The following is an 11,291-nucleotide window of genomic DNA, read 5'->3' on the forward strand; positions in this document are numbered from 1 at the left end:
TTACGAGCCAATATCCAATTGTAGTGCTATATAGCACCATTTTGTGTATTTAGCTTTTTTATGACCAGAACAAAGTATTTGCACTGTCCTGTCAAACAGCTCTTCCATTGGTTTCTAACTTCCTATCATCACCAACTTCATTCACAACACTGATCATAGACTACAGCAGTGCATGTAGGCTCAGTTAAAGGGAGGAAATGTTATACGAGTTTTCTGACCCTTGCACAGTAAACAGTTTCCCCACTGTTATTTTCAAGTTTACATTATTAAAAATAGATTAATGACTAATTCTGGTTCTTCCACTTCCTTTAATTAGGTTATGCATTAAGTCTGTTCCTCTTAATAAGGCCTAAATTCAGTAAGTAAAAGCTATTTTAAAGCTAAGCATATTGGAATCAGCCATTTACAATTATTTAAACTATTCTGAATCTAATTTTTAGTTTTGATACTACATTATGCTGTCACAGTGTGATCAACCACATGTAATCTGCACCCTTTTTGAATGATCAGCACTCTCTGGCACAACACAACTCAACATAAAACTGATTTATCAAACATCCTATAGCTAACTTTGGAACAGTGTTGGGTGTAACTAGTTACTAAGTAATTAGTTACTGTAATTTAATTACTTTTCCCTTGAAAAAGTAAAGTAAGGGATTACTCTTATTTTTTCTGTAATTTAATTACAGTTACTTCTGATGTAATTAAACTAAATACTCTGTGTAATATGTGTGTGTGCAGAAGAGGAATTTACATCAAAATTCAAAGTCTAATTTTAAAATCCATGCTTTAATGTATAATTCTCACATTTGTAATTAATAATAATACTTTATGTAGTTTTATATTATTTATTTGAATGAATTAAAAGAGCCGTTTCATGTCTATCCTTGAATCACTTAACTAATCAAGGTTGATGTAGGATATAGAAAGTAATTAGTAATTAAATACTTTTTGAAGAGAGTAACTTGTACAGTAATCTAATTACATTATCGAATGTGTAATTAGTAACTAGTAATTTATTACTTTTTCAGAGTAACTCATCCAACACTGCTTTGGAAGGTCATTTTACTTGTCAGTCAGTTTTGGTACAGGTAGGTTGTTCTTGGCTTGAAGTCACTGTGCTTGTACAACTTGTAAACTGTGTCTTGAGATACGGTAACACTTTACAATAAGGTGCTATTTATTAACAATTAGTTAATGCATTAGCTAAAATGATCTAACAATGGACAATACTAATACATCACTTATTAATGTTAATTCATGTTCATTTCAGCATTTACTAATACATTATTAAAATCAAACATGGTCACTGTTAACATTAGTTAATGCCCCATGAACTAACATGAATAACTGTATTGACATGAACTAACATTAACAAGGATTAATAAATGCTGAAAAACTAAATTGTCCATTGTTATCTAATGTTAGCTAATGCATTTACTAATCTTAAATAATAGCACCTTATTGTAAAGCGTTACCGTCTAAATTATTAAATGTATTTGCTCTTAACCAGATTGTGAGAAAAAGTGTGTGTGGAAATGTTTAGTTCATCAGTGTGGTTTTGTGAAATAACCATTAAAAAGTCATACTGTATGAATTAAATGATGAACATAAACAATTACATTTATAAACAAATAACATGCTATTCTTTGCTTTGCTCACCAAGCTTTACATTGTTTATGGCACTAATACTAATACCAACAACGACAAAAAAACTGTGTGTTTTGCCAATCTCTTGGAACTATAATGTTTCTTCTCTTGCTTGGTTCTTGTAGTTTGGGTCTTTAATTGCTTTTTTAATTTTTTAACATGTTTATCATGAGCTGATGTTTTAAAGTTGCTTTCAGCACAGTTATAGGCTTGAGTGCACAATGCTTGACAGGCGTCAGTTTTTCAGCAGATCTTTAAGCATCAGGTCAGTAGAGAGCTGAGATCCATTAGGGTGTGAAACATGAGAATGTACAACGTAAGAACTAACACTCTTTGACCACATTCAACGCTTCATATTTCTGTATAAAGTTGTGGTTATAGGGTTGCGTCAGTTGGATCCGTACATTTTTATTTTCAACTGCAAAATATTGTGCAATATAGATGTTTCTGGCTTTGACTCAGTTTTGAATTTCTATGCTATCATATTGCTGAATAAAAGCACCTTGTTGACTGTTCACACAAGTCTTGCCATGAATAAAGGACAACCAGTGGAACAAAACATGAAAAAATGGAAAAGCTGTACAAAGCACATAATATTTAGTGATTTATTTAGCTATTTATATAGGCTTAATATAACATCCTCTCTTCCCTCCACCTTTGCATCTCTAGATGCTGACACTGTCACCGACACCTTATGCTCAACACTTACTGAACATCCTGTCTAGATAACCTCTGTCCCCCAGACCAGCTCGCGCCACCCCCTCCTGCCCTTGGCTCTCTGACATCCTCCGTGAACAACAGAGTACACTCGGGGCTGCAGAAAGGATATGGTGCAAGACCAAGAATCCTGCTGACCTAAGGGACTACCAGTCACTACTCTCCTCTTTTTCTGCTAGTGTTACCACAGCTAAAACATCTTTCTAAACCACCAAGGTGAGTAATGCACCTAACACTCGGCAGCTTTTCAAGACATTTAACTCTCTTCTTTGCCCCCCTCCTCCCCCACCCACTTCATCTTTGACTGCTGAGGACTTCGCTGACTTTTTCACTGAAGAAACATCATCCATCAGCAAACAATTTTCAGCACCTCAAACCTCGGTACATACTACCCTCACTTCAAACACTGAACTCTCCTCTTTCGCCCCACTTACTGACACTGAAGTCACCAGACTTCTCTCCAGCCACCCCACCACCTGCCCCCTCGACCCAATCCCCTCCCATCTCCTTCAGGCCATATCCAGCACACTCGCACCAGCACTCACACACATCATCAACACCTCCCCCCACATTGGACCCCCGTCGACAGTTACAGACCTGTCTCTCTCCTCCCATTTATTGCGAAAACTCTCGAAAGGGCAGTTTTCAAGCAGGTGTCTTCCTTCCTATCCCAGAATAAACTACTGGACGACAAGCAGTCCGGCTTAAATGACTAAATTTAAAAAAAGTCTGCTTTCATGTCTGGCTTAATGCTTTTCTTCATTGCATGAAAATCCTTAAATGAGGATTTCCCTGAGGCCAAAAAAATTAGTAAAGGATTTCTTTAAGAACGTTGCGACAAACATCTTAATCTGGACCCCATACACATTTTTCTAAGCATTTTCCGATATTTTCTGTCAAAACACAGCGATGGAGAAGTGGTTGCTATAGTAACACACTGAACCTAATCCTTTTAATATACAGTACCACAAATGTAACATTACAGCTACTAAAAATGTAATTACGGACAATATTTATATGTAAATTATGTGTCAGTCGTTATACTATGGTTAAACACATGTACAGAAATGTTTACTGTGTAAATGTGTGCAAGAAATGTCTACTGTAAAGTATTGTAATTCTTTGTTACTTGTAATCTGCATATCTGTCCTGCCATGTTGGTCGGAACTGCACCCAAGTTTTTCACCTACTGTTGCACTTTTGTATATGTTTGAGTGACAATAAAGGGATTTGATTTAACAACACGGGAAGCAAAAAGGCTACAATAAATGTGTTACATTTATTATTTTAGATAAACATGATAGCACCCTCTAAACCTGCTATTACCCATCAAACCAATATTTCAATAATCTCATATCATTAGTCTCCAAAGGTGTATTTCTATCCCTGAAAAAGTGTGTTGTTACTTCCTCATCTTCAATGAGTATAAAATCACATCAGTCAACGCATTATACAAATGCCTCATTCATTAATTCATTTGTACATTTGATTGCGGACTTCTTTGAATTGATCTCCTGCAAAAACCCCAGGAAGCTCACACCATTCAAGCTCCCAGAGGGCATGGGAAAAATATATATTAAAATAACTGAAAACGTAACTATTATTTTCATGTATTTCCTTTTCCTAGTATTCAATTTGACCGCAAGACTCATCCAAAACTAATCAAAAACTCACCACCCAAAGACTTGTACACTAACCAAGGCACCTACAAAACTGTTGTAACCTTTTTAATTTTGATGCAACAGAAGTATCCTTTTCTGTTCCAAATTGACCAACCCAACGACTGTACGCTCCGGCTTCTTCTCCTTGAACTCTGCTCTTAGATTTCCACTTGCTCTTCTGAGCTCTAAGGTGTAAGACCCTACAGTATTCCTCTTTACAGTATATACTTTGTATATTTCAGAACATTATTTTGGTCATTTGTATTAATTGAGACATATGCCTGTTTAAATAAACAACAACTGTCAAACGAATCAAACAATTTACATACATCTACATATAGCTTAATAAATCAATTTAATTCAGAAGTCGTCTAGCCAATAAAGTGGATCTCCACAAACAATGTTGTACTCAAGTTAAGAGGCATATTTAAGAAAATAATCAGCAATAATGCAAAATCAAAAACATCTTGCATCAGACATTAACAGTCATGATACAAGACCCAATGCAGAACAAACTGCCTGTTATTGCATTAAAGATCATTTAAACTGTGAAGTAGATCACTGAAAACGCGTTTGAAAATTGTATGCAAACACCTATAAAATCCTTTGAATAAATCGCACTGTAATCTTTTGTCTAATGTTTGTTATTTGTATATAGTTGATATCACTGTGTCTTCTGGGTGAGCATTCCTTCTGTTTCCTGCAATAAAAACACAATAAAAGTGAACAACATCTCAAAATTTTAAGCACCTTTTCAAACTGTTGCAGCTCAATATGAATCATCAGATTTGTATGATGACTGAAAACTCACCAGCTCTTCCTGCACAGATGATCTGGAGAAGAATCACAGTAGGAGCCGCAAATACTGTGATCTTAACAATCACTACAATCACTAAGACAGAAACATTTAGAGAGAAAACAGTAAATAACAGCAATAAATCCATAATACTATTATTTAAAGATTAAATTAATTGTTCAAAACAATGAAGCACACATCAGTATAAATGTACTGCAGTAATATCACTTCATACCTCTGTATAATGTCTTGTTTATGGTGGTGACTGGAATCACTGTGTTTGTGTTTGTCTTTGAACCTGTTGAAGAAGAATATTCAGTATAATATATAACCAACATATTTCATGTATTAAATATTTTTATCAATAGAACAACATAATAAATATTTGTTCTTATGTCTGCAGTCACTTTCTGTGTTCTGGGAATTCTGTCACAGCTAAAAAACATAAACTTACGACATCAACAATTTTCCATTAAAAGGATTAGTCCTGAACATGTTGTCATGTTCTAAAAATTATTTGTGAAATTTAGATTTCTTACCTCTAAACCTGACAGTATAACTGGCTGAAGTCTTAGTCTCTTCACTATTTTTAAGCAGACATCTCCACTCTTTGTTGTTGTCTTCATCCAGGAGTTTTGTAGTCAGGGTGCTGATACATTGTCCTTATGACAATATCTGATATCTGGAGTCTGTGTGCAGATTAACACCAGCCTGATTCTCCCAGACCAGCTGAAATCCTTGAGTATGAAACAAAAAATCACAAGAGTATTCATATGAACACAACTGACAGGAGAGAGTCACAGAGCTGTCTGATCTCATCTCAGTCTGTGCGGGTGATGAAGAGACTGAAAGACAAAAAGTAGATATGGCATAAATAATAGATATCACTAATTACAGATAAAATAAATAAACAAATTAAAACACTGACCATGAAGAACATGTAGTAAAACACCTTCAGCAGTTCCACGTTCGTCTCCATTCACATATTGTTTGCAGCTGTACAGTCCATGATCTTCTTCTGTTGTTTTATAGATGTTCAGAGAGCAGTCAGACCCCAGACTCAGTCTCTCACGTCTCTCTATGTTATTCTTCTTTTTTCCTCCAGCAAACAGTTCTACTGCATGTGACCTGCTATCTTTGTTGTAGTTCCATACAGTAGAGGTGCAGCCAGAAAGAGAATTCTTACAGAGCAGAGAGACATTTTCACCAGAACTACTGAACACATCAGTGTATCCAGTCATACCTGAATCACAGTAGAAATGGATGATTCTTAGCCAACGGGTTGGCGCGTATGGTTGTGTTAATTTGGTAATGTGTTGTAATGTTATGCCATATAGGACCGAGGGCACTGAGCACACATTAACGGTGTGGGTAGTCGTGGTAGAGGTTAGAGAGTCGGACTCGTGACCAGAAGGTTGCCGATTCGATTCTCAGGGCCGGCGGGTAACGACTGAGGTGCCCTTGAGCTACAATGATATGCCCACTGCTCCGGGTGAATGTGTGTTCACAACTTGCAGTGTGTGAGGCTGCCAGATGACCTTTTAACAACGCAACACACACCCAAGTCTGATCAACCTGCGGTGGGCCTCCCTTGGCTGAGGGTGTCTTGTGATAAAGGGCCGAAACACCCAATGAGGCTCAGGTGCACAACTGACGATGTGTCGCATTGATGGGAACTATACAAAGGGCATTATCAGCAGCACCTCACTAAAAGGCATCTTTCACCCAGGATAATGGATGTGATGAAAGTGGTACATTCTCTGATAATAGCAAGGAAAGGTAAGTATGCTATGTACAGTATATAATCATTTATCCCCCAAACACAGAGGATGCCTACCCGACAAACCCTGCAGTGAAACCTCAGACATCCTTTCCTCTATTCATATTCTTGACTGCTTCCCCCTGTCATGCATAAGGCGTGGGAATTGTCCTATTGGGCAATTCAACTGTGCTGAAATAGTGGGATTATAACACCTAGTCCTATTAAGCGAATCTGATGAATATACACATACTAACAACACTGGCCATAAAGAAAAATTAATCTTGTATAGATCAGTTCTAATCATTCAGTAATAATACAGTACAAACATAACATGACTTTGAATTAAAACCATGACTGTCAGTAAGATTAAATAGCATGTTCATGCTTAGACTTGACTTACCTTTTTAAACATAGACTTTTATTAAATTGGTAACACGTTACAAAAAGGGTCCATGAATAATCATGTACTAATATCTGAATTAATACTTACTTTCACATGAACTAATGATGAATGAAGAAATGAAGTAATCAAGAATTAATAAAGGGCTAACCTTAGCTAATACTGGAGTCATGAGGATTCATGTGTTAATACTGCCCATGCAGGTTAACTACATGTTAGTAGTTAACCTGCTAACATGTAGTTTTTTAGTTAATGTATTAATGTATTTAATACATTAATAATTAATACATTAATTAATTAATACATGTATTAATTTATTAATGTATTTAGTTAACATGTTTGTTAGTTAATGTATTAATTAACACCTGGAAGTAAAACTTACCAAATCGACCCTTAAATAAAGAACAAGGAGTTCTTCCGAGAACTTGTAATGAGTACTTTTGTAATATTTAATATGAATTAACACGTACAGTTTTATCACACTTTTACTACTTTTGATATAGCATCTGTCACACAGCTGGATTAGTGGCGGTCCTCCGATTACACATTTTCACCATTTTATTGAGAGTGGGGCAATCACATAAACAGTGGAGTGTGTGACTGTGCATGAATGTTCTAAATTACCAACATTGTGATCTTGAAAACTTTCATTATATTGATATTTTCAGTGATTTTATGCTGTTTTTTTCCCCTTTAACATGCCACTACTGTAGCTTTATTCAATTCAAAAACAGGCTAGTTCCTGATCTTTACTTCTTCATTTACTTCTTTAAGTACTATATGATAAGTTTATAATCACAATCAACCTAGTCATGACATAAAGATGCATTAACATGTCATGAACTAATGTCAGTAAACAGCTAGTTACAGTAATATTGAATTGATCATCACCGGCCCCTTCAAGTAAAGTCATGACATAAAGATGCATTAACAGGTCATGAGCTGAGTTTCTCAGTCTTAGAACCCAGCAGGTTAAGATAGGAGGATCTGTTTCTGATAAAATGATTACCGTGAAGGATGCGTTTTATCTCCTTTACTTTTTATCTTATACACTAACTCTTGTTCAAGTTCCTTTAAGAATAGATACATTATTAAACATGCAGATGATACTGCGCTAAGTCTTTTATATGATGGAGAGGAAGAGCATGTGTCACGACTGCGAGGCGGAAGAACCCAAGTGCAGGCAGGCGGGAAATAAGGGGTTAACAAAGACTTTATTTTACAAATAACAAACAAAGGAAATACCCAAGAGGGGGTGTCAAAACAAGAACGAACTAAAATACAAAACTCTTGCCCTCGATGGGGCAAGAAAAACTAAACAATAAGCGACACAACGTCAAGGCAGGGTATGATAATAAAAATAAACAAACAAGGCACAGGTATTGGACAACGCACAGGAACTCACAGTACAAGGACCGGACACGGGGTACATGGAACTCTGGACGAAACATAGCACAAGGCACAACGCACGAGCCCAGGACAAAGAAACATGAGAAATATTTAAAGGGCAAAACAAAAGAGGGATAATAACACAGGGCAGGTGAGGGTAATGAAACACGGAAGGGAAGTAATACAGGAAACGAGAGGGGCGGGGCCAATGAAGAGACAAAAGAAAACACATGGAGTGTCAAAAGATAAACACCCCATGGCTTTCTCACACTAAACCAAAGGCTTTGTCACAACTCTGCCACAAGACCAAGAAAACCATGACAAGATAAGGCAGAGTCGTGACAGCATGGGCCTGTTTAGGACTTCTTTTTAAATTGGTGTGAAAAATCAAATCTTCCATTGAATACTTCAAAAACAAAAGAGATGGTTATTGATTTTAGAGAGAACATTTCATTTCACCCTACATCAATTAATGGAGAGCCAATACAATCAGTTACAAACTATAAATACCTTGGTATGGTATTTGATAATAAGCTTAAATGGGATGTGTGCACGGAGCAATTAAGTAAAAAGATTCAACAAAGAATGTATTTCTTAAAAAATTTACTCCCGTTCAATGTCCACAATGGAATGTTACAGATTTTTTATGGTGCTTTTATTGAGAGTGTTATAACATTTGGTATAATTTGCTGGTATGGCAATGCTTCAGAGGCACAGAAGAAAATACTAAGGAAAGAGGTGATTTTGGCAGGTAAATTGTTAGGGATTTCTTTACCGAGTATAGAAAGTATATATAAAGATAGAGTGTTGAATAAAGCTAACAATATTGTGAGATAAGAGACATAGCCTTTGCCTTTGAATTGTTGCCATCCGGTCGACGGTACTGTGTCTGAAAAACAGGTCCAAAATTTCTTTTATCCCTCAAGCAATTAAATTTTAAAATTCTATTTCTTCTGATATTAATTGATTAAGCCAGCTGGTCTGGATAAATCTTATTTATCATTAGTTTATTGAATTATGTATGCCAATTGTGACTCTTATTGTGTCTGTGTGAGCTCGCTGCAACCTTACTTTCCCTAAGGGGATAAATAAACTAAACTAACTAACTAATGCATGTACTAACATGTTGTTAACCTAGGCAGTATTAACACATGAATCCTCATGACTCCAGTATAAGGTTAGCCCTTTATTAATTCTTCATTGCTTCATTTCTTCATTCATCATTAATTCATGTGGAAGTAAGTATTAATTCAGATATTAGTACATGATTATTCATGGACCCTTATTGTAAAGTGTTACCAAAAAATTAAATGTATATATATATAGATTGCTTTACCTGTAAGAAAAGAAGAGAGAATCACTAGTCCCAGCAAACATATTTGACAGATACCAGCCATTTTTTGCTTCTCAATATTTGTAGACACACCCTGTCTTTCAGAGATCTTCAGTTCTTCCTGTCTCTGTTTACTTCCTCCATTCTGAGTGTTGGGACTGTTACTACTAGCTGCTTTCTAGTGAGTGATACTGGAGTGCTGCTCACACAACTCTAGTGAACACTAACTACAACAACACACTGGTGTTGCTTAGTTTACATCAGAAATTAATACTTTTAGAAATACTACAGCATATCATAAATTGCACGCGACACAGAAACACCATTAATGTTGTCAAGAATTGAAACTGAACATCAACAGTTTTAATCTAACACTAAACATTTTATGGACACTAAACATTGCATTCCTTTCAGAAAAAAGGAAATCATGAATGTCAGTAAATATACTGTACACTCTAAAAACATCTGTAAAAATAGGGCACAATATACTGTATTAATATGAAAGAATTTTCCATATTCATTTTTTACATTTGTTTACCTGTATTTTACACTGCATTAATTACATTTTACAATAGCAGAAATGTCCGTAAAATAAAGGAAAATGTACTGGTAATTTTCTGCCAGTACTTTCCGTTTTTTTACAGGATTTTATTTTTCAGTGTTTAATACCCTTAATAGCCATTTGGCTGTTACATTTAATTCCAGAAAGCAAGAAAGTATCACTCTTATAACAGTGTTATAGTTTAACAGCCGTGTTCTCATTTGAGTTTGCTATACGAAATATATGAAATCATGTCTAGAATGAGTCACAGTCTAAACTTTAGAGATGACCACTAATCTGTGTGGGTTGAATTTGTCAAACTGAGTGGGTTCTCACACTGTTGCAACATTTAAATGGAAGATTTTTAAAAATCATTAACAAAGATAATACAAAAATAATGTCAAGAATGTACATTTAAAAAATGCTTATAAACATAAGCAAATATCATTTAAAACATTATACAGCCGAAAAAAACAAGTTCTGTTTAATAAAAAAATAGGAAAACCTTAATTTGAACCAGTTTTCTCATACTTTATTGTTACAGATTGACCAGCAATGTGACATACAGTCCTGCTCACCATTATTGGCACCGTTGGTAAATATGAGCAAAGAAGGCTGTAAAAATAATTCTGCATTGTTTCTCCTTTTAATCTTTTATTTAAAAAATATACAATATTCCAACATTTCATTAAAGTAAAACAATTTGAAGTAGGGAGAATATCACATTGAGAATTTTTTTTCTCCAATACACCCTGGCCACAATTATTGGTACCCCTAGAAATTCTTATGAGTAAAATACCTCCCAAGTATATTCCCATTGATATTTACATTTTCTTAGCACACCCAGGTGACTAGAAACATGACGTTGTCCAGTTATGACTTCTTGTTGCACAGGAGAATAAATATTAGCAACACAAAGCCCAACCCCCCTTAATCATTTATCACAATGGATAAAACCAAAGAATACAGTTCTGATGTGCAATATAGTTCTGTTGAGCTACACAAAATACAAAATGGCTTTAAGGAAATAGTTAAAACAATA

At 35.3% G+C, this 11,291-nt stretch overlaps 1 pseudogene; it reads right to left on the reverse strand.

Annotated features, from left to right (window-relative positions):
• Window positions 1–3,537: 3,537 nt before the first annotated feature.
• On the reverse strand, window positions 3,538–9,840 carry LOC130558192 (uncharacterized; annotated as a pseudogene).
• Between the last annotated feature and the right edge of the window lie 1,451 nt (window positions 9,841–11,291).

This window comes from Triplophysa rosa, linkage group LG8 (assembly GCF_024868665.1).
Source record: "Triplophysa rosa linkage group LG8, Trosa_1v2, whole genome shotgun sequence".
Taxonomy (NCBI): Eukaryota; Metazoa; Chordata; class Actinopteri; order Cypriniformes; family Nemacheilidae; genus Triplophysa; species Triplophysa rosa.